The 22555-nt window shown below is 44.8% G+C and overlaps 1 protein-coding gene across 1 annotated transcript in view; it reads right to left on the bottom strand.

Moving 5' to 3' along the window:
- Nucleotides 1-2130: 2130 nt before the first annotated feature.
- Nucleotides 2131-22555, bottom strand: part of LOC119382792 (extracellular sulfatase Sulf-1) — a 391997-nt gene continuing 371572 nt past the window's right edge. Inside the window, exon 19 of the transcript XR_007415066.1 lies at nt 2131-2461. The gene's annotated coding sequence lies outside the window, so the exon portion shown is untranslated. The remainder of the gene's footprint in view (nt 2462-22555) is intronic.

Genomic DNA, 22555 nt, shown 5'->3' with positions numbered 1-22555 from the left:
GCGGAGGGCGAGGCAGGTGCTAGTGTGGCTTGAGGAGGGCAAGTTCCCCATTTGCACCCCCCTGCCGACGCCCATGTGCGTCCATGTAACATTCTTGACAGGAATCTACGAGACAAACACAGTGCTAAGAAAAGCGATGACCATGAGATAACCATCATAGAGCAACACCGCACGCAGAGAGTTTAAAATTTTTTTAAGTGAGCCTATTGCCGAGACTTCGCAAGAAACCAAGTTTCTTAGTTCTTCAAGTCTGTGTGGAAAAGTTAATCTGCCACGCATTACACGGAAGATGTTGTAGATGTGCAACATATACTTACAACCATTAAATATATATTTGAATTTGAGTAAAGAAATCAAACACTCGTATATTAGTATGAGAAATATGGCAGAAAGCCATGGGACAAGCATGACAATACGTCGCTGACTTGTTCCACTTGTGAACTTAATGCTGCAGATCTACCTTGTTGTGTGAGCAGAACGCAACTGTACCTGACCTCAAGGACAGACAATATGGTAAAATGTGCAGATAGTCTATCTGGGACCATCGTCAGATCAGTTTCCTCAGTTTCCAAGTGCAGAAGAATTTGGCACGACTGAAAGAAGCCATGAAGTAAGCCACAAGCACTGCGACGTCTTGGAGTGACCCAAAATTACGAGTGAAGTCTAGCCAATGAAAAAAAAAAAACTTGCATTTTAATTTTATACACACCTTCAAGCAAACACATCTGTCACAAGAGAGATGCTAGAGCTTTGATAAGCATTTACTGCAGGAAAATAACTTTTCATGGGGAATAGATAAAGGCATAGTTGTCGCATACATACATTCCACTTGCAGTTGCCGATATTCTTCACAACTAAAGGTAAACCTTACATTTAAAAAGCATGGGTGTCAAGTTAACTGAACTTAACTTTTTAATCAATTATGTACTTACTAAGACAACTAAGGGCGTAAGTGACTCGTGTCAACAATTGTGCAGGGTATACATTGTGCTAATGCCTCTAAACAGCCTTAGCTTCCAGGCTGTTATTGTAGCATTGAGGCACTACTCAACTACCAGGTGCAGGCAACACGGTGCCAGTTGTGTTCAACATTATGCGACTGTTGTGGATGAATAAAAGAAATTGATCATCTCGCACCAACAGCCGTGTCACTCCGGCAGTTTCGTGTTTCGCCACGAGACGAATTCATAGAAACTTGCCATATTACATGCCATGAACCTGCTCCGATTATAAGGCATGTCGCGAACTCCGAATTAACCTTGAGCACCTGGGGCGCGTCTTTATGCACATGTCAGAAGTCATCACCCTATGTGGCTTATTTCTTCAATGATGCACTTGAATATTATAAAAGGTAAGTAACTGAGAAAACAAGCAACTCAACAACGTCAATGCCACTGAATAGAAAAAGTTATCAAACAGATTTCACACTTTACATAGAAGTCCGCTAGCCAATGCCAAGGTACCCGATCATAAACCTACAGGAAGCTTTAAAATTATCCTTTTTGTCACTGCAAGAAATTGCGATCACAAGGTAAAGATGGAAAAAGTTTTTTTATTTGGGTCACAGTACAAAAAACGCAACAAGTGCAGATTGTGGCCGTAACAGTTACATCACAAGTAATCTTCAAGAAAGTGACATCAGTACAATGCATGTTTTACATAATATACAAAGCCCAATGTACTCTTGAAGAGGTGACGCAAAACTAGGTCGACCCAAACATACAAAGGAAGCCGACAGGCAATTAGGCAATGTGCCAAGCACACCGCGATTCCCTAGATCTAATTACTATACAACAGAAAAAAACTCAGAACTATGTTACACAACCAAAACGAAGTGCAAAGTGTTTTGCGAAAGGTACTACTGCACGCTATTCTACTCTCTTAGATTGGTACCAAGGCAAGTGTGTTATACGGTCCTTGTGCACAACTGAATGGAAGGCCAACTATCATGGCAGTCACGTTTGTTTTAGACAGGTTTTTCTTGTTTGAAGAAACCCTTCCATGAAGTAAATGTTCTTGATATCGACAATTAAATCTAACTGTGGTTCGCGAAACATTACACGTGGCTGTCCTCGCAACAGCTCGTGAAGAATAAACAATGCTGTACACTTTTCACACAATTAAAACAGTTGTTCAATAGATCTATTACACGCACAAATCAAAAGATGTAACTACACAACGTAATAATCTCGTCTATAAATAGACATCGCAGAGTGGAAATTTTCGCAATGTAAATACTACATTAAAAATTGCTTACAGTGCTAAGCACGGTCGGTTTGTATTCATAGTAGATACGTGTGTATATACATCTATCAAAACTTACAATCCTAAATAAAAGATAACAAGACAGACTTCAGAGCAATAGCTTAATACTAAATATAAAGCGTGGTTTGTAGCCTAGAAAAAAAAAACTTCTAGAAAGGAAACAATGTGAGATTCAGCAATAAGGCTGTGAAAAACACTGAAAAAGGAATATATAAAAAATAGTGCAGGAGCAATCGTAAACATAAATTAAATAGGAAACCACCTAACAAAATCTGGTTTCATGATAGCCATACATTCAAGCTAGGTCAAAAGAATTACTATTGACTGATACATAGAGTACACATATAATAAATAAAATAGCTACACACGAGAGAGTCAAAGCAAACGTACTTAGAAAAAATATGTTAACTTGGCAGGTACTACCGTTTTTGCAAAACCAAAAAGTCGCGCACCATTAAATTCAAGTGCAAAGCAAGAAATTATAACACTGCCACTGACACCACAGAAACTTTACAAGTGCGAGCGACAATTTCACAGCCAGAAATGTAGACGCCAGTCCTAAAAGACTCATGCATTCGTGAAACAGTTCCTTCAGGGTTTTCTTTCAGGCTACAAACCTACAGGAGGCACAGAGCTCGTTGTGGCGTCCAGGGAAGAGCGAGCGATGCCACCAGAACCACTACCGCCGCTGTCCCGACACCGACGACGCGATCAGCGCAGAGCGGCCGCCGCCACCTTAGCCGGGTGGAAGTGCTCCGGATCGGAAAGATCAGCGGAGCGGCGGCGCGCACGCGATTGTAGCTTCGAGCGCTGGTCGGGTCGTCCGACGACGCCGGGGTGATTCGTCGCATCGGACCGCCGCTCTCGTAGCGACATGCAGCACGCGTCCCCATCGACTCGCGCGGCCCACAGAGAAGGAGAGGGGGCTGAGAGCGAGAGCCGCGCCGCGTGCGTGTCCATAGCGAGAGGGAGGGGCGAGCCAGCTCTCGGCTTCGCTGAAGCCTCACTGGGGAACGCGCCTAGAGACTTTCGCGCAGTCCTAGGGAACGCTCGCGAGAACTGTTCGACCTCTTCTCCACCTACGTAGCTCTCCCTCTCACTCAGATATCGATGTTTTTTTTTTTTTTTTTTTTTACTGACTAATGATACAACCCTGGCTCCTTTTCTCATTCTCCCGAAGTTGTGGGTAACAGGCTGCGTCCCATTCGGGAGTTTGAGGGTATAAACTCGTTTTTCAGTCATCTTGTTTAAACCTCCTATTAAAGATTTCTGGAGTAGTTATGAGAGGTGATCAAAGGTGCGAACGAACTTTATTTGAACTAATGGGCGTCGGCGGAAACTACTTGAATATGGAGGTAACAAGAATGAGGCGTGACAATAATTCGAGGAGAAATTTCCCTTCCGGAAGTACCGCTTCGTCACCGAATCGAAGAATGAATTCGCAATGTGGTGAAGTGGTCTTACATATACCAGCATCTGAGCAAGACCTCAGCGCTTGTGTCAGAAAAGCATTGAAAGGAGGATGTAAGGTAGGTAGGCAAAAACGTCATTTTTCCTTTTGATAGGAAAGGGGCAAAGGGATAGAGATAGGGGGAGTCCTTCACAACCCTCTCTGCCCAACAAAAGATGGCATCCTGGACGTCAGGTTTGAAGCTGCGCAAGACAGCCTCCCACTGCTCCCCATTATTTAACACTTTTCGTAGGGACGGGGAGCGGGGTGCTTAGGGCAGCCCCACGTGGTCTGATTAAGATGTGCTTTCGTTGCGGAGCAATACTTACAGGAAGAGGACGGGCAGAGAGAGGGGTACATGAGGTGAAGAAGGTGAGGAGATGGAAAGGTGCGAGTCTACAGCTGTCGCCTCAGTATACTTCGCGCCTGCGCGGGGATTTCATTATTAGCGGCGGGAAGGTTAAACGGCCGAGGCGGTTGTGGCTGCAGATGTCACGAAATGTTAGAAGGCGATCGCGCGCAGCAAACGGAGCCGTTGTAGAAACGGAGCTTGGCTCTTCTAATGCCTGCGCCCGGACCGTTAATGGTCGGGCAAGGCCCGCGTGCGCGGGAGTCCATATTAAAGCGGTATCTTGCTGCAGGGGATGGGCCAGGCGAAGGAATAGGGCTGCTTTCAACACCCTCACCGCTCTAAAATTGTAGATGGCAGTTTTAGAGTCACTGATAATGAGGGAATAATTTCGAATATTAAGGGCCAGATCAACGGCTGCATCCTCCGCATCCTCAGAAGAGGGAGCAGAAATGGAGGCAGCAGTAGCTATCTGGCCTTGAGAGTTGACAATTGAGAGGGCAAAAAAAGGACCGGTGCCGTATTCGGCAGCATCGACATTCATCACTTCTTTAAGATGTAAGAAACCAAAACAGTATGTAAGACAGCCCTTCTACCTGCCTTTATTCTTTCATACATTTTTTTTTCTCGTTATCATCCTTTGCTGCGCAGCGCAGCAAGTCAAAACACATTAGGTTTAACCGGCCCGCCTACCGGTTTTCATATAACAAACTCTGTTTGAACAAAGAAGCTCAGAAAAATTCAGTTCATTGCACATTGTTCATTAACTCTCTTCAATGCCTTGCATTACTAATGTGCAGAAGTGAGCAAATGTGAAATATGACTGCCTCCTGCGCTTTCCAGTGTGTTGAATCTTTATTTTGCCGTTAGTTTTCATTGGGAAAAGAGTAGCCGGTGCCAATAGAAGGACCGACGTCACCTATCAACCATACCCATAATAAAATAATTATCTCTCTTTTTTTAGCTCCGTCTTGCGATTGCCTGTCAAATTATTGTTTAATGAACGTTTCCCTGTGTCGCTTTAGGTCTTTCTATTCCCGAACACTCAAAGAAAGCAACCTACTGAGCTAATCCTGACGTTAGAATTACTGCTTAAACACACAAGCCGCCCACGAAGAAAAGACCCGACACAAGCACTGACTAAACAACTGCTTTATTCCTTTATACGTCAATGCATATACAAACCCAATGCAACCTTACCGCACATACGCACACAACAGTAGCTCTAAAGGAAAACGTCGAACAAAGATGATAGTGCATTACATACGCGAGGACATGAAATCCTATTCAGATGGGTGCAGGGACAAGGAAGTATCACGGATACAAAGTTGTGCTCTTTTTTTTATGTGGTAACCTTCTAAGGCCAGCTGCGAATGCCCATTGTCACTTCTGCCTAGGATCGACGTCCCTTCAAATTGAGCCTCACAGTTGCGGCAGGAATTAATATGAGCAACAAAATGTGCGCCTTTATCAGCGTTCTTGTTAAACTTTAGTGCATGTTCCCTTAGTCGCTCATTGACGCATCTCCCCGTTTGTCCAACGTAAGTCTGTTGTGTATCACAAAAAAACGGACCCTCCGATCCATTCTTTATTTGTTCTTCTGATAATTTACACGTTATTATCTACGACTGCACATTGGCAGAAACCGCTAGTTCAGGTATTTGTACGGTCAGGGTGAGATTTTCCCGCAAATTTGTATCACCACCGGAACCAGGTTTCTAAAGGATATTTTAACACGAAAGTGTTTTATGCTGAGGTCCACCAAGACTTCAGTGACGTATTTCCGTCAAGGAAATGACGCCGAAAAAATTTACACGCTTAGATGGCAAAGAAAAAAGGTTCCGTCAACGGGCATCGAACCTACGACGGCTCGGTCCCCAACGACAGACGCCGGGCACGCTACCCACTGCGCCACGGTCTTTTTTTTTTCTTTATTGCCTCACAAAGTACTTTCATACACTAATCGTAAACCAGGGAACAGTACAGTGATACACCACCAGCTGTTAGCTGACTACATCTTAAAACTTTGGCATGTGTAACAACAACTCCACTCTGGGAACCCACTCCGGTACATCCATCTGCACTTTCTGCATTTCGACAAAACGAGAGACACATTCGCGAAAGTAATCGCGAACAGGTCTGACTTCCACATCGGCATTGTGAAAGGCCGTTCGGGTTTGCCATATACTATGCAGGCCCAGGAGCATAATAAGGTCGTAAGGTACGCCATCTTCATTTTCAACCGAGAGAAACCGGATTCCATGTGAGTTTAACGGTAGCTTCTTTTTTAGAGTTCTTTGTAATATGTCCCCAAAAAACACCCCACTCCAGCAGTCTAGGAAAACGTGTTCAATTGTCTCTGGTTTTTTGCATAGAAAACAATCTGGGCCCCATGGTACAAATAAGCCTTTATCTTCCAACCATGTTTTAACTGGTAAAGTGCCGGTGTGCAATTTAAAGAAAAATGTTTTAACTCCTGGCGCTACGAGCATTATTTTCACGCGTTTAAGTACATCTTGGCCTGGGCCTGCAGAATATAGCTCACGGTACAACGGTACAGGCAATAAAATATCCACAAGGTCTTTATACAATTTTCTACGTGACACCTCAGTCAAGTATTCAAATGAAAAACGCGCTGACAAGAAATGGAATGATGAAACAACTTCTTTAAGATAGCCCCTTATGGGTCCTTGCACACTTTGTGACGAAACTATGAAACACGGTAAGACTCTACACAGCCTCAGTTGTATGACTGTCCTCAGAAAAGGGTCATCTGTATCACGAAGGAAAAGAAAACGATTGACGAGTTGACGTATGTACATATGCGTTAAACCAAGCCCCCCATCTCGTACTTTCCTGGAAAGATTCGTGCGACGATTTTTCCCACACAGAGCTCCAAATGAAGACCGCAAATACTCTGTGTATTTTATGAACGTTTATTCTACTGCAATGTAACACTTGCATTACGTACCATAGCTTGCTTACTAGAAACAAGTTGCATGTTGTGGCCCGCGCGAATATTGACATACCCCAACCCTTCCATTAGTCTGTCTTATCTCCTAACACCTCTGTTTCTTTTTTCCAATATGACTCGCTGTCACTGCACTGCGCCACGGTCACAGACTCTAGAGGCTTTAAAAACGCGCCTTTTATATATCTACCACTCTCCCGGTCGGCGGGGTGGTGTTGCCCTCTGGGAGCGGTAAGGTAAAGTAATTCGTCATTACTGTGGCCTCCGCGATTAGCACCTGCAACGCGTTACACGTCCGTCCCATTCGGCGCGTTTTCAATAGAAGTTCAATTTTGTCAATGCCTTAACACACCGCGAGGTGGCGACCTTAGCTCAAGCGTCGCAGAGCTAGCCACCATAGCAGAGCATATGGCTTTGAAGCGTCGTAAATGCGTCGGTCTCGCTCATAGCAACACGCTAATCCAAACCAAAAATATCTCTGCGACACGCGCCTGCATGACCTGCCTCCAACACCGCGTTCCCCGCTCTCGCACTCGCCCCGAGAAAAATCGCGGCCGGGCTACAGGGGCGGCACGACGCGCTTTGCGTTTCCCTCTAGTTCGGCCGTGGTGTTCAATCACATTCTAACATACCGCGTGATGGCGACCAAGTTCTGCGTCCAATATGCGACGCTCTTCTGGCTATCACACCTCGTTCTCTGATTACGCTTTCACCGTTAACTACTACAGCTACCACAAGGGTTTGTTTAATCATTTAACATAGACGTTAGTCGTCGGGATGGAGATTTACCACCAATCATCAAGGTGGATGCATCCACGTTCAACGGTGCTATAGCTGCCAGACGTCAATATACATTGTGCAAGCTCTCTTATATCAATCTACAGTAAACATTCAGTTACTTCTGTAAGGGCACGCTTTACTTTCGTGTTATTCCGATTCCTATGACGGAGAGATCAACCATGTTTTTTTTTCAGTGCTCTTACCAGTTTTTACTGATCGTCGCGTCTCTCATGACCTCAATAAAATTTCAAAGAACATTGCCAGAATACGATGATATTAGGATCGTTCACGAACGCATCAGCGGTCACGCTTCGTTCGTAATGACATGCGGTTCCCTCGTAGTGCTTTTATCGAAACCTTAAAGTACAAAGGCGCCCTGGGTCTGGCGCGCAGCACGGGATGTCCCTGCCGACCATAAGTCATCCTCACCTGTCTGCTTCCCAATGCCCCTGAGCTCGCACCTGTCAATCGATCCTCCCTAAGGAACCTCATGCAAAGTTTGCCTATACTTCTATGTTCTCTTTCTTCAATTTAAATGCATAATGCGACGATCTATTCTCGGTTTATCTTGCCGCACTCAACATGCCTTCACGGTGCTTCTAGGGTCTATTCAGGCCTGGAGAGCACGGAGGCCTTTATAAATGCACGGGCACGGAGCCTTTGTCGATAGCGAGCCAGGCACCATACAGGCAGCGTGCCGGCTCTCCATTCTATAGTCCACTGCCTCTGCTACGTGAGGACGTTAAAAAGGAAAGAGCGAAAAAGAAGCGAAGCAAAGCATGCACTTGGAAGCTTATAATACTGTAGGCACGTACAGATAAAACGGTATAGGAAAGCTGAAAAAAAAAGGCGTTCGTGCGCATGCGACCGTAGGGGAAGCGCCAGGAGAGTATCGGGAATTGAGGCCGCTGCCACGGGAGGGCAGTTTAGGGAAGAAGCTGCGACGGGGGCGAGAGGAAGACGGAAAAGACTCGTCTGATGGGAATTTAAGCGCCGGTGCTCGCAACGTATACTGCGACGGGAAAATGGCCCCTATGCACGGGTTTTTATAGCGATGAAGATTCGAAGTATAAGCGAGAAGAACGCATTGTGGTCCGTTGCTGCGGCACCGTGTATGACCGCAGTTGGGAGGGAGCCCGTCGAGCTATATATATATATATATATATATATATATATATATATATATATATATATATATATATATATATATATATATATATATATATATATATAATACGAGATATCGAGGGGTCAAAGTATACAGCGCGACTGACGTATATCGGGGAGTGGTATCTTACTGATTGTCGCTATGATGACTGGGGTTGTTGCGTTTACCTTTGCCTGCTGCCTGTGTAGCTTGCGTTTTGTCTGCTATATGGTTCCGTTTTACAGGACAAATGAATAAAGATAAACCTGTAAGTGATGCTACATTCAAAGCCACATCTGCATTATTATTTTTTTTTCGGGGAGCTTCACAGCTATGAGCAGAGGTCTGTGGGTCTGTGCATCAGCGAGTGCGCAATTGCACGCACTCACGACAACTTACTTATCTACTCAGACAACCAAAGTTGGTAGCGAATTTCATTTTGAACGCGCGCATCGCAGCACAGCTGCTTGATTCTCCTATAGCCATTAGACCGTGAAATACTGGACGCACGATTTATGACATAACCCTGAAAAGAGAGAAATAGAGAGAGACGCAAGGAAAGAAAGGGAGGTTAACCAGACGCACGTCCTGTTTGCTACATCATATAGCAACGCTAATCCCATTAAAATGCTGTATCGGCGTTTCCCGAGCCGACTTTTGTTATGGTTATGATTACGATATTTTTCACCTTAAACCTAGAACCTTAAACCAAGGTCATCGCCGCAATGTTGTTCTCTTTTTTTTCGCCCCACATACACCCTTTGCTCTTCTTTCGTCTCTAGTGGCAAAGAAGGCTGTTGGTCGAAAAGAAGCAAGAAAAAGATACTGGTTCATGCAATACTTTCCAATTTCTTGATCAGAATGACGTGTTTTGCACGACGCGACACCCGGTCTTCTTTTACTTTCCCGCCGGAGCAACTAGGCGCCATTGCTCGTTTGTCAACTTCAGCGTAGCGGTCTCAGCAACTTGCCCAACAACAAGTTCTTATTAGTAAATGGCGACGGACCAAGACGACCGCATAAATATACGTGTTTCTGACGAACGTTCAATTGTGGACCCAGTAACGTGGCAGGTTAGTCACGGTTCATTCCTGTTCGTCTGGACTTACTTCCCGAGCCTTTGCACACTATTTCAGCTATACATCACTGGGAAAATCATTACTCAAAGGACAGTGATTTGATCCCATTTCTACGAGCCTACTTTGAACAGTAAGCATTTGAATGTCACAGCGTACTGAAGCAGCGACGAATATTTCGTGATTCCCGGCGGAAAATTCAGGAGAACCGCTCCCCTGAGAAAAGAAAATAAGGTTTTTTATTTTAAACACCCGCCACAGTTGATTCCTGGTTACGTTATTGACCGGAATTTAACAAAATTTATCCTGCAATTTAGGAGCAACTGTAATATTTAGCCGTGCAGATGTCCAATGGCAATTATATACGTCGTCCTGTAATAAATCCCAGTTACGTAAATGGCGAAGTGAGACTAAAGGCACTGGTGGAGTCGTTTGCTGTGCACACCGTCTGGGAGGGGGTGAAAAAAGAAACAAAATCTCAATATTATGACCTTATTTGGGATGTGCATTCAGCTGTCGTTTTATTTATGATAGATAATTACGAGATATACTCAAAGTATTCGTTATAATCCGCGTTTAGCTGACCATTCTTACAACACTAGTTCAATGATATATCCAAGGAGCGACATGATGCGGACAACATGACGCAGGTCCGATTCCCGGGCAGGACCACCGCATTTCGATGAAGGTGAAATGCAAGACGCACTTGTGTGCCTTTAATAAAGTGCACGAGATGGCAAAATAATTCCGGAGTCCTTTTCTGCGCCGTGACTCGTAATAATATCAGTGTTTTAGCGCCCCAAATCCCAGAATATTGTTTTTACTTCAATTTAAAGCAAGAATGAAATGACTTTGTAGCGATTCCGCTGCTCCTAATTGTTGTTAGGAGTCACTCTCTCACTATTTCAGCTATAACAATGAAAATAACGACATAACTGATATCACCAATGTCGAGATAACTATGAAGCGGCGACATTTTTGTTCACCAGAGGTCGCGACTGGCGGCATCGCCGATGGGAATGAAGGGCCCGGCTATTCATCACGAAGACGTTTTGGGGCCGAGGTGCAGGCCGCAATATTCAGTTAACGACGCCCCCGAGCTCGACGCCCGGCGCAGCGCGGTGTTTTGATGGCTTCCCGTTTATGAAGTGCGCGTTATGAAAAGGGTTCAAAACTCGCGCTTGGCGGGCTATACAGCCCTATCGATCACCTTGCCCGGCCGAGGTTGTTTGCTTGTAAAGCCCCGGCCGCAAGCATAAAAATACTTTCCTTTATATGCGCCGCACGGAACACCATTCACGCTGCATTAATGAGCGCGCGTATTAACAGGTCTCGCCGTCTCTTCCGCCGAAAGGAAAAGAAGGAGGCAATCCCCTTGCTTTCCTTCTTTTGTGCCGAGCCGTGGTATACGATGCACGTACTGAGTGATTCGAGTATAAAGCGGTGTGCCTTTAGGCATACGTCGGCAAAAAAAATTGAAACTCACTCCGACTCACTCAAGAAATATATTTTGCCCTGAGAGCTCACTCGGACTCAGACTCACCGAAATTTTCCTCAACCGGACTCACTCGGACTCAGACTCACTAAACTTTTTCTCAACCGGACTCACTCAGCTCAAACTCATCAACATATCGCTCAGCCGGACTCACTCAGACTATGACTCACGGCTTGACCTGAGCCTGAGTGAGCCTGAGTGAGCCTGATTGAGTCGATTCACGAGTCCGTTGGCGTAAAATTAGCTTTTCTGATCATGGTGTAAATGATGTCTAACGCCAATATCTCACATAATCGGTGCTCGACCATACGCTTTTAGGAGCTGGCTCACCAGGTTCTTAACCCTTTCGGCCCTGGCGGTGTCAATTGACACCATCACAAAACATTTCCCCTAGCACCTCGGAATTTAAATCAAAACTGTCCATTCTTGGGGGAATACTTCTTCAATGATCCCCACTGCCATTGACACCAAAATCGTGACATGCTTGCGGAGCTGGAAGCCGCAAGGAAGAAGAAGCTTGACCGAAGTCATGGGTGACGCCGAGGTAGGTCAGATGAGGCGGGTGAGCGCCATTTTCGGATCGACGTACCGAAGCTGTTTCGATTAGTATCACGCTGAAAAAGGAGACGTGGTTCACATTTTTTGTACTCTAGTGAATAGCCGGAAAAAATATGCTATTTTTCTCATTTCACAACCGCTGAGCCCTGATGACCTAATTTGATGTCATGTCCGTAAATTCATTAATACTTGCACCACTGGCTGAATTTTTTGTTTGTGGTCTTCTGAGGTCATACCTATTGGGAAAACACGCGGAAAAAAAGTCCCCGAGCAAAATAAAAAATCCAGGGCTGAAAGGGTTAAGCTTGGGCAATGTCCCGCGTCGTAAGCGTAACCTTAGTTCCATAGGCGACCGCTACAGGCACAGCTCGCGCGAAAAAGAAGTCTTCTTCATCTTCTTCTTCGAGCGCCTTGATGATGATATTAACGCAGGCAAAACCACATTACCTCGATTTCCTCGACCACACGTTCGGCCACAGCTGCAAGGTCTGCGACCGTTTGTGGTTCGACAATGACCTGACCACAATAGCTACTATAAAAACGTGTGACGTCTTTATATGACAGTAGAGGAAATGTGTGGAGCATTCACAGTTTACCCGATTATCTCCGAGCAAGCTCCTCAATCATCATTCACTTCGTGGATATGGCGTGATTTTTTTTATCTTGTAGCTTCAAATACGAGTTATCAGTGACTGTAATCCACTAAGGACGTTTTTATGAAATATGCGACCCAGATGCCATATTTATACCAAGAACGTCCAGTGAAAGAGTTTGCGGGGGGAGGTCATGGCACATTCTCCCCCTTTATCTCACGCATCTGATCAATAAAGACTGAGGTGGCGCATGAACACTAGTGCGTTGAGATATGTGCGAATAGACTTGAGTATAAACGTAAGATGATATAAGGCGGATAGTAATTCTGATAGGTGAGTAGATAGGACCATGGGTCGGCAATAAAAGGTGGAGCTTACTCAGACTCACTAAAGAAATGTATTTTGCGCTTAGGGCTCACTCGGACTCAGACGCACCGATATTTTGCTCAACAGGACTCACTCGGACTAAGACTCACTGAAATTTTCCTCAAGCGGACTCACTCGGACTTCAACTCACCGAAATATTACTCATTTGGACTCATTCAGACTCAGAGACATGTCCCAATTTGAGTCTGAGTGAGTCTGAGTGAGTTGACTCATGAGTGAGATTGCCGACCAACGGTCTTAAGTAATGCGCGCACACATATATACAACGGCAAACGCACACAAACCCACAAACAGGTACAAAAGCGCACCCTCATACCTACACACATACGCCCGTATGCGTGAACGTAGACGTAATCTTCAGACTATAGAGGGTATCTTTTCTTTGCTCAATTACTGCGACTTCACAGATTTTCATAGCCTAAACATGATAACTTAGAGGAAAGTGGCTGACAAACAAGAACAACGACGAGTGTTAATCATGATCACTATTATCATTATCACCGGTATCACTATCGTCACTACCATAATAGTCGGCGTAATAGTATGATGTCAGCGTGATGGCGCATTGGTTTTATAGCGTGTCCAGCTTTTGTGCTGCACATTTTCGTCAGAGGTAGGAGTTTGAATTCCAGTGATGGAGTCGATCAAACATTGCTTTTTTGAAATATTTGTGTTAAACGAGAATTTGGTGCCTATGTGGCTACAACAACTCTGATTCTTTTACACGATAGCTTTAAACGTGAGGTTGTCAATAACAACAAAACAGCACAAATTTGCACATCTTCTCCTTATGACGAGGATGAGGCGGCAGCTGAGGAGGTGGTCTCATGAGGACGGCACGACAAAACAGCGGTTTGCGAAACGAAAATGACTGGAGGACTCAGTATACACCTAGTTTTGAGCTGTTACGTGCTGTCGTAGAAAAGTAAAAGTACTGCTCACTAAGCAGAGCATTTTTTTTTTATCTCAGAGACACTGCGTATTTTCCGTGATGGACATGCTAGCCAGAACGTTCTCGTGCAACTTCAAAACTTTAACAATAATCGTTGGGGTTTAATGTCCCAAACCCAGGACATGATTATGAGGGACGCCGTAATGGAGGGTTCCGTTAGTTTCAGTCACCTGGGGTTCTTTAACGTGCACCTAAATCTAAGCATACGGGCCTCAAGCATTTTCGCTTGCATCGTAAATGCGGCAGCCGCGGCCGGGATTTGATCCCGCTAACTTCGGGTCTGCAGTCGAGCACCATAACTACTAGACCCCCGCGGTGGGTAATTTTGACAATTTGGTGCCTGGTAACGTGCGCGTGATGCTCACATGCTCTGAAAATGGTGCAGTTTGTGCATGTCTTTCAGAGGCCACAACCGGCAGTACTGCTTACCGCACAATAAGCATAGGGCACGCGATGACAAGAAGTAATCCTAAACCCGGTTCACTATAGCTAAGACGTTCCTCAAGTTTTCAGTGCAGTGTATGTACGCCAGACTCCGTGAGTTGGCAAAACGATGTTTCCTTGTCACCTTCACCAACTTGTTTAGAGGGACGGCCATTTCCACACAACAGAGAAAACAGGAAGATGCAAGCGATGGGGCGGACGAGGTGGGAAGAAAGCGCAGCGGGAGAAATAGAAAAATGTGTAGTCGCCGACGAGCTGTCTTCGTGCTGCCATCATTACTCCACCGTCGCGAACCGCAGAGAACAAGAGAGACACAGAGAGAAAGAAAAAGTGAGAGAATCTAATGAAAACTGGAAATGTGTGGGCCTTATAATACGCAGTCATTACCTATTCAGACGAGGCCATCAAGATTATATAAAAAGAAAAAGAACATGAGAGGTGAAAAAACAAGGACTAAAAAAAAATTGCGGGAAGTTTGCACTAAGTCGTGCAAAACTTGTCGCAGCGAAGCTGATTGCTCCTCAAGTCTTCTCGCTAACGCCAGTTACTTTCTTTCTATCTTACACTCTCCCTCTTTAGTTCTTTCCTTCTTTAATTTGATTCTCTGTCTTAATTTCTTTCTCTCTTTCTTCCTTTTCCTCTTTTTCTTCCATTTCTTTCTGTCGATTTCTCTCTCTCCGCCTTTATCTTTCTGTCTTTCCTCCCTTTCTTTCTCTTTCTTGCTATTTATCTCTTTACATACCTTCATTTTTAGGGGACCAGCGGTGAGTAGTGCGATTTGCCTGATTTCTGCGACACGTACCCGTTCATGATGATGATAGCTTCATGCGATCATCCCTTTTACCTCGAGCTTTAACAACTTCCCTGTTAAAATGAATAAACATCTTTCAAAGAAAGAAATGCAGTCGCACAGGTAGACAGATATACTGTGCACCAAGTCATTCCGTCACATTCTCGTCGTTGTTTTCGCAAACACGCTGACATGAAAGAAAGGCGGACATCTCAGCGTGGTCACACCACAAGGCTATCAGTTGGCTTAGAGAATCATTCTACGACAGCTTCTACCGAAATGTCATTATCAGCGCGTCCTCAGCAGCTTACAAAACTGGTGATTTCTGTTCCTGGCGAAAAGCTCTCCTCGGTTTTCTCCATCTGCTCTTCAAAAAAAAAAAAAAGGGGCAGTTAATTCAAATTCAGGCATGAGCGACTCTTTTAATAGCTTCTCGAATGAACATGCCAAATTCAAGCTGCATCCCGATAAGATACAAAGATGAAACATTAGAAGAACAGTGGTATGTAAAGCTAGGGCGGTTTCGAAGCGCCAGTGGAAGCCCAAGACGGCGTCAGCCTAGACGTGTCGGAGCTAGGGGCGAGACAATCTCTGTTGCCTGCCCGACGACAAGGACGACGACGTCAAATACAGAAATGATGGAAGATTACAGAAAGTGCTATAAATCTCCGAGTGCGCCTACGCTGCCACTACGCCACGGCCTTAGCGTATACCCGCCCGAAAGTCTAGCGTTCTGGAGGACCCAGGAACAACGAAGCAGCGAAATCAATATCCCATGCTTTTGTGGATGCCTTTTCAGAGGCCCTTTGGTTAAAATTAAATACAAAGCAGAAGAGACAGACGCAAAAAAAAAAAAAAAACAGAGATATTCCCTCCCGGCCACCAAGGCATGCCAAGCCAAGCCAAAACGCGAGCCAAGGCGAGTCAGGGCTCCTTTCTTCGGGCCCTCGTCGTCATCGCCTCCTTTTCACAATTTGGAAACGGATGCCTTCCCCGTTGTTTTCGTTCGGAGCGCGGGTTCTCTTTGCGAAAGTGACAGGGAGAAGGAGGGAAAGAGGGACAGTCATTCAATTTGACGGTTGCCCATTGTGTTGACACTCTCCCCCCTTTTCCCTATCTCTTCTAGAATGCATGAAGCAGATTGGTCATTCTTGGCGCGTGCACAAACGCGCCGGCTTTTTATGCTGATGGCTTCGCTTCGGGCGCGCACTTTCGCGCAGGAACGAATTAAAACACAAATAATAGAAGAAAGAGAAGCACAGGAAAAGAACGAAATTGCGGGAAAATGAAGAAGAGAAATCGGGATGTGCCCGTTATGCTCTCTCGTAGCGCGCCTCCGTTCGTTCCAAATTTGCGCTCCCAGTTGAGGCATTAAACGCAGTATCGTGGCTCTGGATGAAACAAAAAGAAGAAGCAATGAAAGTGTAGCAGAGAAGCGGCCGATTCTCAGCGAGATCGCTTCTTTCATTCCGTTCTATCCGGCGGGCATTGCGCGAATTTTTATTGAGCCGCAGCGACAAAAAAAAAAGGCGCGAGGCGGGAGATTCCTTAAGGAATGATGTGGCAAATTCACTTCTGGTCATCGAATGAGCAATATACACACACACACACACACACACACACACACACACACACACATATATATATATATATATATATATATATATATATATATATATATATATATATATATATATATATATATATATATATATATATATATATATATAAGTTTACGGGCAGTAATGGAGACCTACAGAAAATGTGTCTCAGTGTGTTGTTATATCGAAAACACCAGCAAAATAAAACAGCATGCAGATGAAGGGTTGAGAAAAATCAATCAATCAATCAATCAATCAATCAATCAATCAATCAATTTTATTGTGTTATACATTGAACAACACTCGAAAGTCCTGAGGTGAAAGCTGTTGGAGGGACGTTTTAGTAGGAAATGAATGTCGGTTAATCCAACTATGGTAAACAGAATTACCTAATTAATGTAAAGCTGGTTCATTAGAAGTGCTCGAAAAGAACAAAAACACAGAACAACTTTTAGAAAAATAGAAAACGCGGAAAGACTGATTTACATCATGTGCAACAAGCGCTGTGGACAAGTATCATACGTCCCATAAAAATAAAAATAAGAAAAAAAATGTTAAGAAAAATAGCTTACAGATTTTATACGAGAATATATACAAGAACATTAAAATGAATGTATACAAGAAGGCTAAAAGATAGGGTATTACAATTAACGATGTATACTGGTAAGCGGGCCATGATCAAACGGAGACCATCACAGCACGAACATCGCTGACATTCAATGTCTGTGTTTTGAAATAAAGTGACTACTGAGAAGGCTTGATGATGCACCACGTTAGGTCATGCACCACAGGCTGCGTTAGCGTAAACGGCGTTCAATAAAACCAGCCCTAGAACTCGCGACAAGCACACTGAACATTGGAACAGCGCCGGCGCTCAGTACTCAGTGAATGTTTCTTTCACTCTTTCTATCCTTCTTTCTCGTGACGCAGTGCGCAAACAGCGGGATGCAAAAGCACTGCAATGCCGTGACGTGCCTCTCATGCAAGCGGAAGCGTGGTATACCACCGAATCTGATTCGACAGTGAAGAGTCCAAGCGAAAAGCAAAAGGGAACGTAATCAAGAGTGCATGAAGCCTGCGTATAAGCTAACCACGAGTGAACAGCGCTGTTATTTCATCTCATCCCATACTTGGTCCCAACCCATTGGTCTTAAACAGTCGCTCACGTTCGTCGCAATGCAAGTTATTTGGCTCAGCTGCAACGTTTCGAAGCAGGGATCAGGGTATCGTTAAGAAACCATTACGCATGCGACCTGAGGCGACAGCATCATTTTTATTTTTACTAAACACTCATTCTACTGCAATCTGAATATGTCCCATAAAGAAGTGATAAAAAATCCATAAACATTTGCGAATAATGGTGGAATAATGGTGGCTGTGCAAACGTATGGGAAAATTATTTGAGACAACAATCAGGTGTGCCTTGTAGATAAGCAAGAACGAGCAATCTCATGGTCCGTATTCACGAAATGTTCTCACACTAAAAATTTTCTTAAGAGAATACTTCAGCCAATCACGATGCGGGACACGTCATTAGCAAAGCCGGCTCACCAATGGGAAGACGCGCTTACGAAAGAGAAGCTTTGGAGATTCGGCCCAAGGATAGTGGGAGCTATTTTTGTATGCTGGGAAACGCTGTTCTCCCTGTTAACACGATTCCAGCGCTGCTGATGCGTAGTCGAGATATAACGTTATGACGATTCTTTAAAGACGCTGAAATTGAACCTCATTAAAAAACCAGAAAAATGCATTCGTATATATAACAGCGCTTTTACGCGTAAATGCAAGCAAGTCGGTGGGTCATCCGTCAGCGGGCACGGATCTTTCACAAGAACATCTTTCAGCAAAAGCCTCCTCCGCAAGCGAGGAAGGAATAAAGGGATGAAAAAGGAGCAGGGTGGTGAAATGCACTAAAACGGAACGGCATAATAAGAAATAAAGAGAGAAAAGTCCATTAATGGCCCAGAAGACGCCGAGGGAAAGTTAATGCATCTCGGAGCGGAGCGTCAACACGGGAACCCCCCGCCGTAGGAGGCAATCGAAAATGGACCGACCGACGGGATCGGGGGAAAGCTGGCCGTGACAAGAGAAGAAGCTTTGTTGCCTACCCCTCCCCACACACTTTCCCCTACTAACCTTCCTCCGCTCTTCATGACGTCATCGCGAGCGTTCGTGGCCTGTCTTCGGCAGTCGTCAATTCGCAGGGGAGACAAAAGCGACCACCATTTCGCTTCGCTCTCTTTCTGTTTGTTTCTCTGTTTTTCTTTTCTTTTGCTTTCTTTAGCACCTTTAGATTCGACTGGGTTGTAGGCAAGAAGAAGAGGGATGTTCAGCAACTTAGCGGGTTTCGTAATCCCAAGGCGTATTGGCCCTGCTTACAGTTCGATAGAAGAGGGGGCTTGGCATCCGTACTCTGTGATGGGCATATAGTCTAAGAAAAAGAGCCCATTTACTTTATTTTTTCAGTCTAGAATTGCCACGTATATGACTCTATTTAAAGAGACACGCGAACTCTCTTTGGAGATCAATATAATCTCGTCGGTGATTGGTGGGACCCAACAAATAGGTAATCTGTCTCTTTAAAGAGACTCATATATGCGGTAAGTCTAGACCAGAGCTGCGGAGTTGCCACTCCGGAATTGGAATGACTGCGGCATCGTTCCCCATTTTCGTGACCCCGGAATGGAATGGTACTGGAATGGGGACAACGCTTGGAGGAATGGAATGGGAATGGAACTAAGTGCATTTTGCACGGAATGGAATGGGAATGAATTACGTCTTTTTCCGAAAATAGAGCACGTTTTCGTCGACACGCTGTTTTTCAAACTTCAAACATTAGGAACTCAGAGCCTCGAATTTAGCAATAAAGCAGTATTTTTAAAATGGCTTGGCTGATTACAAGCACGGCACATTTATAAGCAAGGCGACTACTTCAATTCTGTCCTTATTCCGTATCCGATGCAAAGGCACAAGGTGCTCGAGCGTGCACTGTTCCAACTAATACCAGCAGATCTAGAGGGTTTTGTTCCCATTAACCAAATCTTAGTTTTCTCCATATTCACGACTGATCCAGACGCGTGACAAAACTGCTTATTCTTCTTGAACACTACTTTTGTCAGCATAAAAATATGCTATGTCGTCATATTAGTATTAACACACTTAACCTTACAGAATATTAAAACATCACCACTCGTTCAAACATGCTGACCATGCAAATACTATAGGTATTTCTTTCTTTCTTTCTTTCTTTCTTTCTTTCTTTCTTTCTTTCTTTCTTTCTTTCTTTCTTTCTTTCTTTCTTTCTTTCTTTCTTTCTTTCTTTCTTTCTTTCTTTCTTTCTTTCTTTCTTTCTTTCTTTCTTTCTTTCGTTTTTACCGTGTGTTGCATAGGCATCGCTCTAGGAGTGCCGCGACCAAGCGGACCAGTCTGGCATTCGCGAATGAAAGGCGATTTTGTTGCGCCCGTATACAACACAACTTGATCCAGTTTTCCGTACTCCATTGAACCTGGTCTCCTCTGCGGTGATGAAAGATGGCTATTTACTACACAAGCCTAACGAATCTCAATTTTTTTTTGCCAGTACACTATGGGATAACGCTAACGAATGACTAAATATAGTACGGATATTTGGTGACGATTACCTACGCCCAACGCACGAAAATCGTTCGAAAACATGGTTAGTGCCGAGTCTGAACGAGAAGCACGCCGAATTGTCGCAGGCTCAGCTTTCATTGCAAGCAGAAGGCTTGCATTTCAGAATTCCGAGAAGGAATAGCAAACAAGCGTGTAAGAGGGGCGATAGAGATAAGGCTTGTTGAAGGCAAAGACGCCTCCTTCATGTCCAGCTTGCGTGCTTGCTCCAAGAACAAGAAATCGTCTTCGCAGGAATCGCACAGCGTGACTGCCCTTTATGACGACGAGACGCAGGACTAGTTGGAAACTCGACCTGCGGTGAAACTGGGAGACGCTTCTCAGAAACCAGCCTGCTTATCAGAGAGTCGGAGCGGCGCTTTGACGTAATTGTTTTCTTTCAGTGCTTAACGTGAGCACCGTGTTTACTCGTGCGGAAATTCTAGCACGCAATGCTATGCCTTGATAGCTGCGGTCTCGGTTGACCATGAGTGGAAGAATTCAAGCAGCTAGACAAAGGATCTCCCTTGACGCCGCAGTCACACACTTTCATGACGATAGTACACTCGCGCGACCATGCAAGTGATGTCGTTCCGGTTCCCTGTGATGCTAGGGTAATGAAATAGAATGATGACCTTAAACCTTAAGGAATGCATGTGAGGAGTCTTGTGGTGCTTTGTTCTCCCGCGTTGATACGTTTGCTGAGAAAATTAAAGTGGAAGTTGTGTCTGTCAATGTGTTCGTCCGCACTACTTTCTGTATACTGTTGTGCCAAAGTTGGCAAGACCTGTCAAATTATTTAGTATGTGTTAGAATGCTGTGATGAAATATTTTGCTTCTTTTTAATGGCTACTTGGGCTTTCGTCAGGTAGCCGTACATGGTGTAATTATGTGCTGCATTTTCTTGGAGAAACCGGACTGAACAACACATTGTCGCTCTCCACTGGCGATGTCCTTGTGTAGTACTTGGACATTGCTGTAGGCGTAATGACTTTGTGGTTCTATGACAGTCTCTTTTCCTCTTTCATTTTTTTCACAACTCCTTTTCCCATTTAAAGTCTTTCCTTCACCTCTTTCTTCCTCCCTCTGTCTGATTTCGCGGCCACCACGCCTCGCCCAAGACCCTCATTTGACACTGAAGTCAAAGGAGCCGCTATTTCCCACTCGAATGCCAGAGCGCTGACTCCGCTTATGTCAAACACCGGCCTCAGTTACCAATGGTACTCCTTCTGTGGGCCATAAGAGCTCACACACTTCTCATCTTTTTTATTGCGATAGCGATTATATGGACACTCTCGGCTGATTTTTGCCGTCGCCGTGGCCATCACGTCCCGGATATGTATACGTATGTATATTTATAAAAAAAGGCACAAAGAAAAATAAACCAGAAGAAAAAAATTCCGAAGCACCCGACCGGGGATTCGAAACATTGACCCCTCGCTCCCCATTGCGCTGCGTTAGACAACTCAACCATGCGCCGCGCATGCCCCGGCGAAATAACGGCGATCTACTTATATGCACCATTTACCGCTGGTGGTAAGCAAATCTCGGAGGAGCTTGAGCATGTTTTCTACCACGCAACGCTCCTACATTTTTCTTTCAATTTTAAAACTGACCTTGAGACGCGCACGACAAAGTGGCCCCTTTCTGTACCCACTTGTGATGTGGAAGAAAAAAAAAACAAAGAACACCAGGCACACCTTGAGTCAGACGCATCCGTGTGGCAGGAAACGCATAGGTGTCGCTCTACGCGCTGCAGTTTAAAGGAAAAAGAAATGTCTAAGAGCGTCTGACTCTCCATTGCCGACACTTGCAGCGCGTTGCTCATGCACGAAGGCGTAACAACTGTGGCAGTTGTTAGCTCACGCTTGTCCTGTTTATGCACACTCCTTTCAAGCACTGTAGGAATAAAGGCGTCGGCGCGCTTCCAATGTTCTCACTGTCTGCCGAAGCAAAGAGCAAGAAGTCTGGAAGCCACGTTAGAGCGGGACTCAAGGTGGCGGCGTCATGCGTCCAAGGACGAGCGTTGTTTATTTGGAGACGAAAGTCGACTGGGTTTGGACGTTT

Source organism: Rhipicephalus sanguineus, chromosome 2 (genome assembly GCF_013339695.2).
Source record: "Rhipicephalus sanguineus isolate Rsan-2018 chromosome 2, BIME_Rsan_1.4, whole genome shotgun sequence".
Classification (NCBI taxonomy): domain Eukaryota; kingdom Metazoa; phylum Arthropoda; class Arachnida; order Ixodida; family Ixodidae; genus Rhipicephalus; species Rhipicephalus sanguineus.
This window is presented reverse-complemented; position numbering and strand designations above follow the sequence as displayed.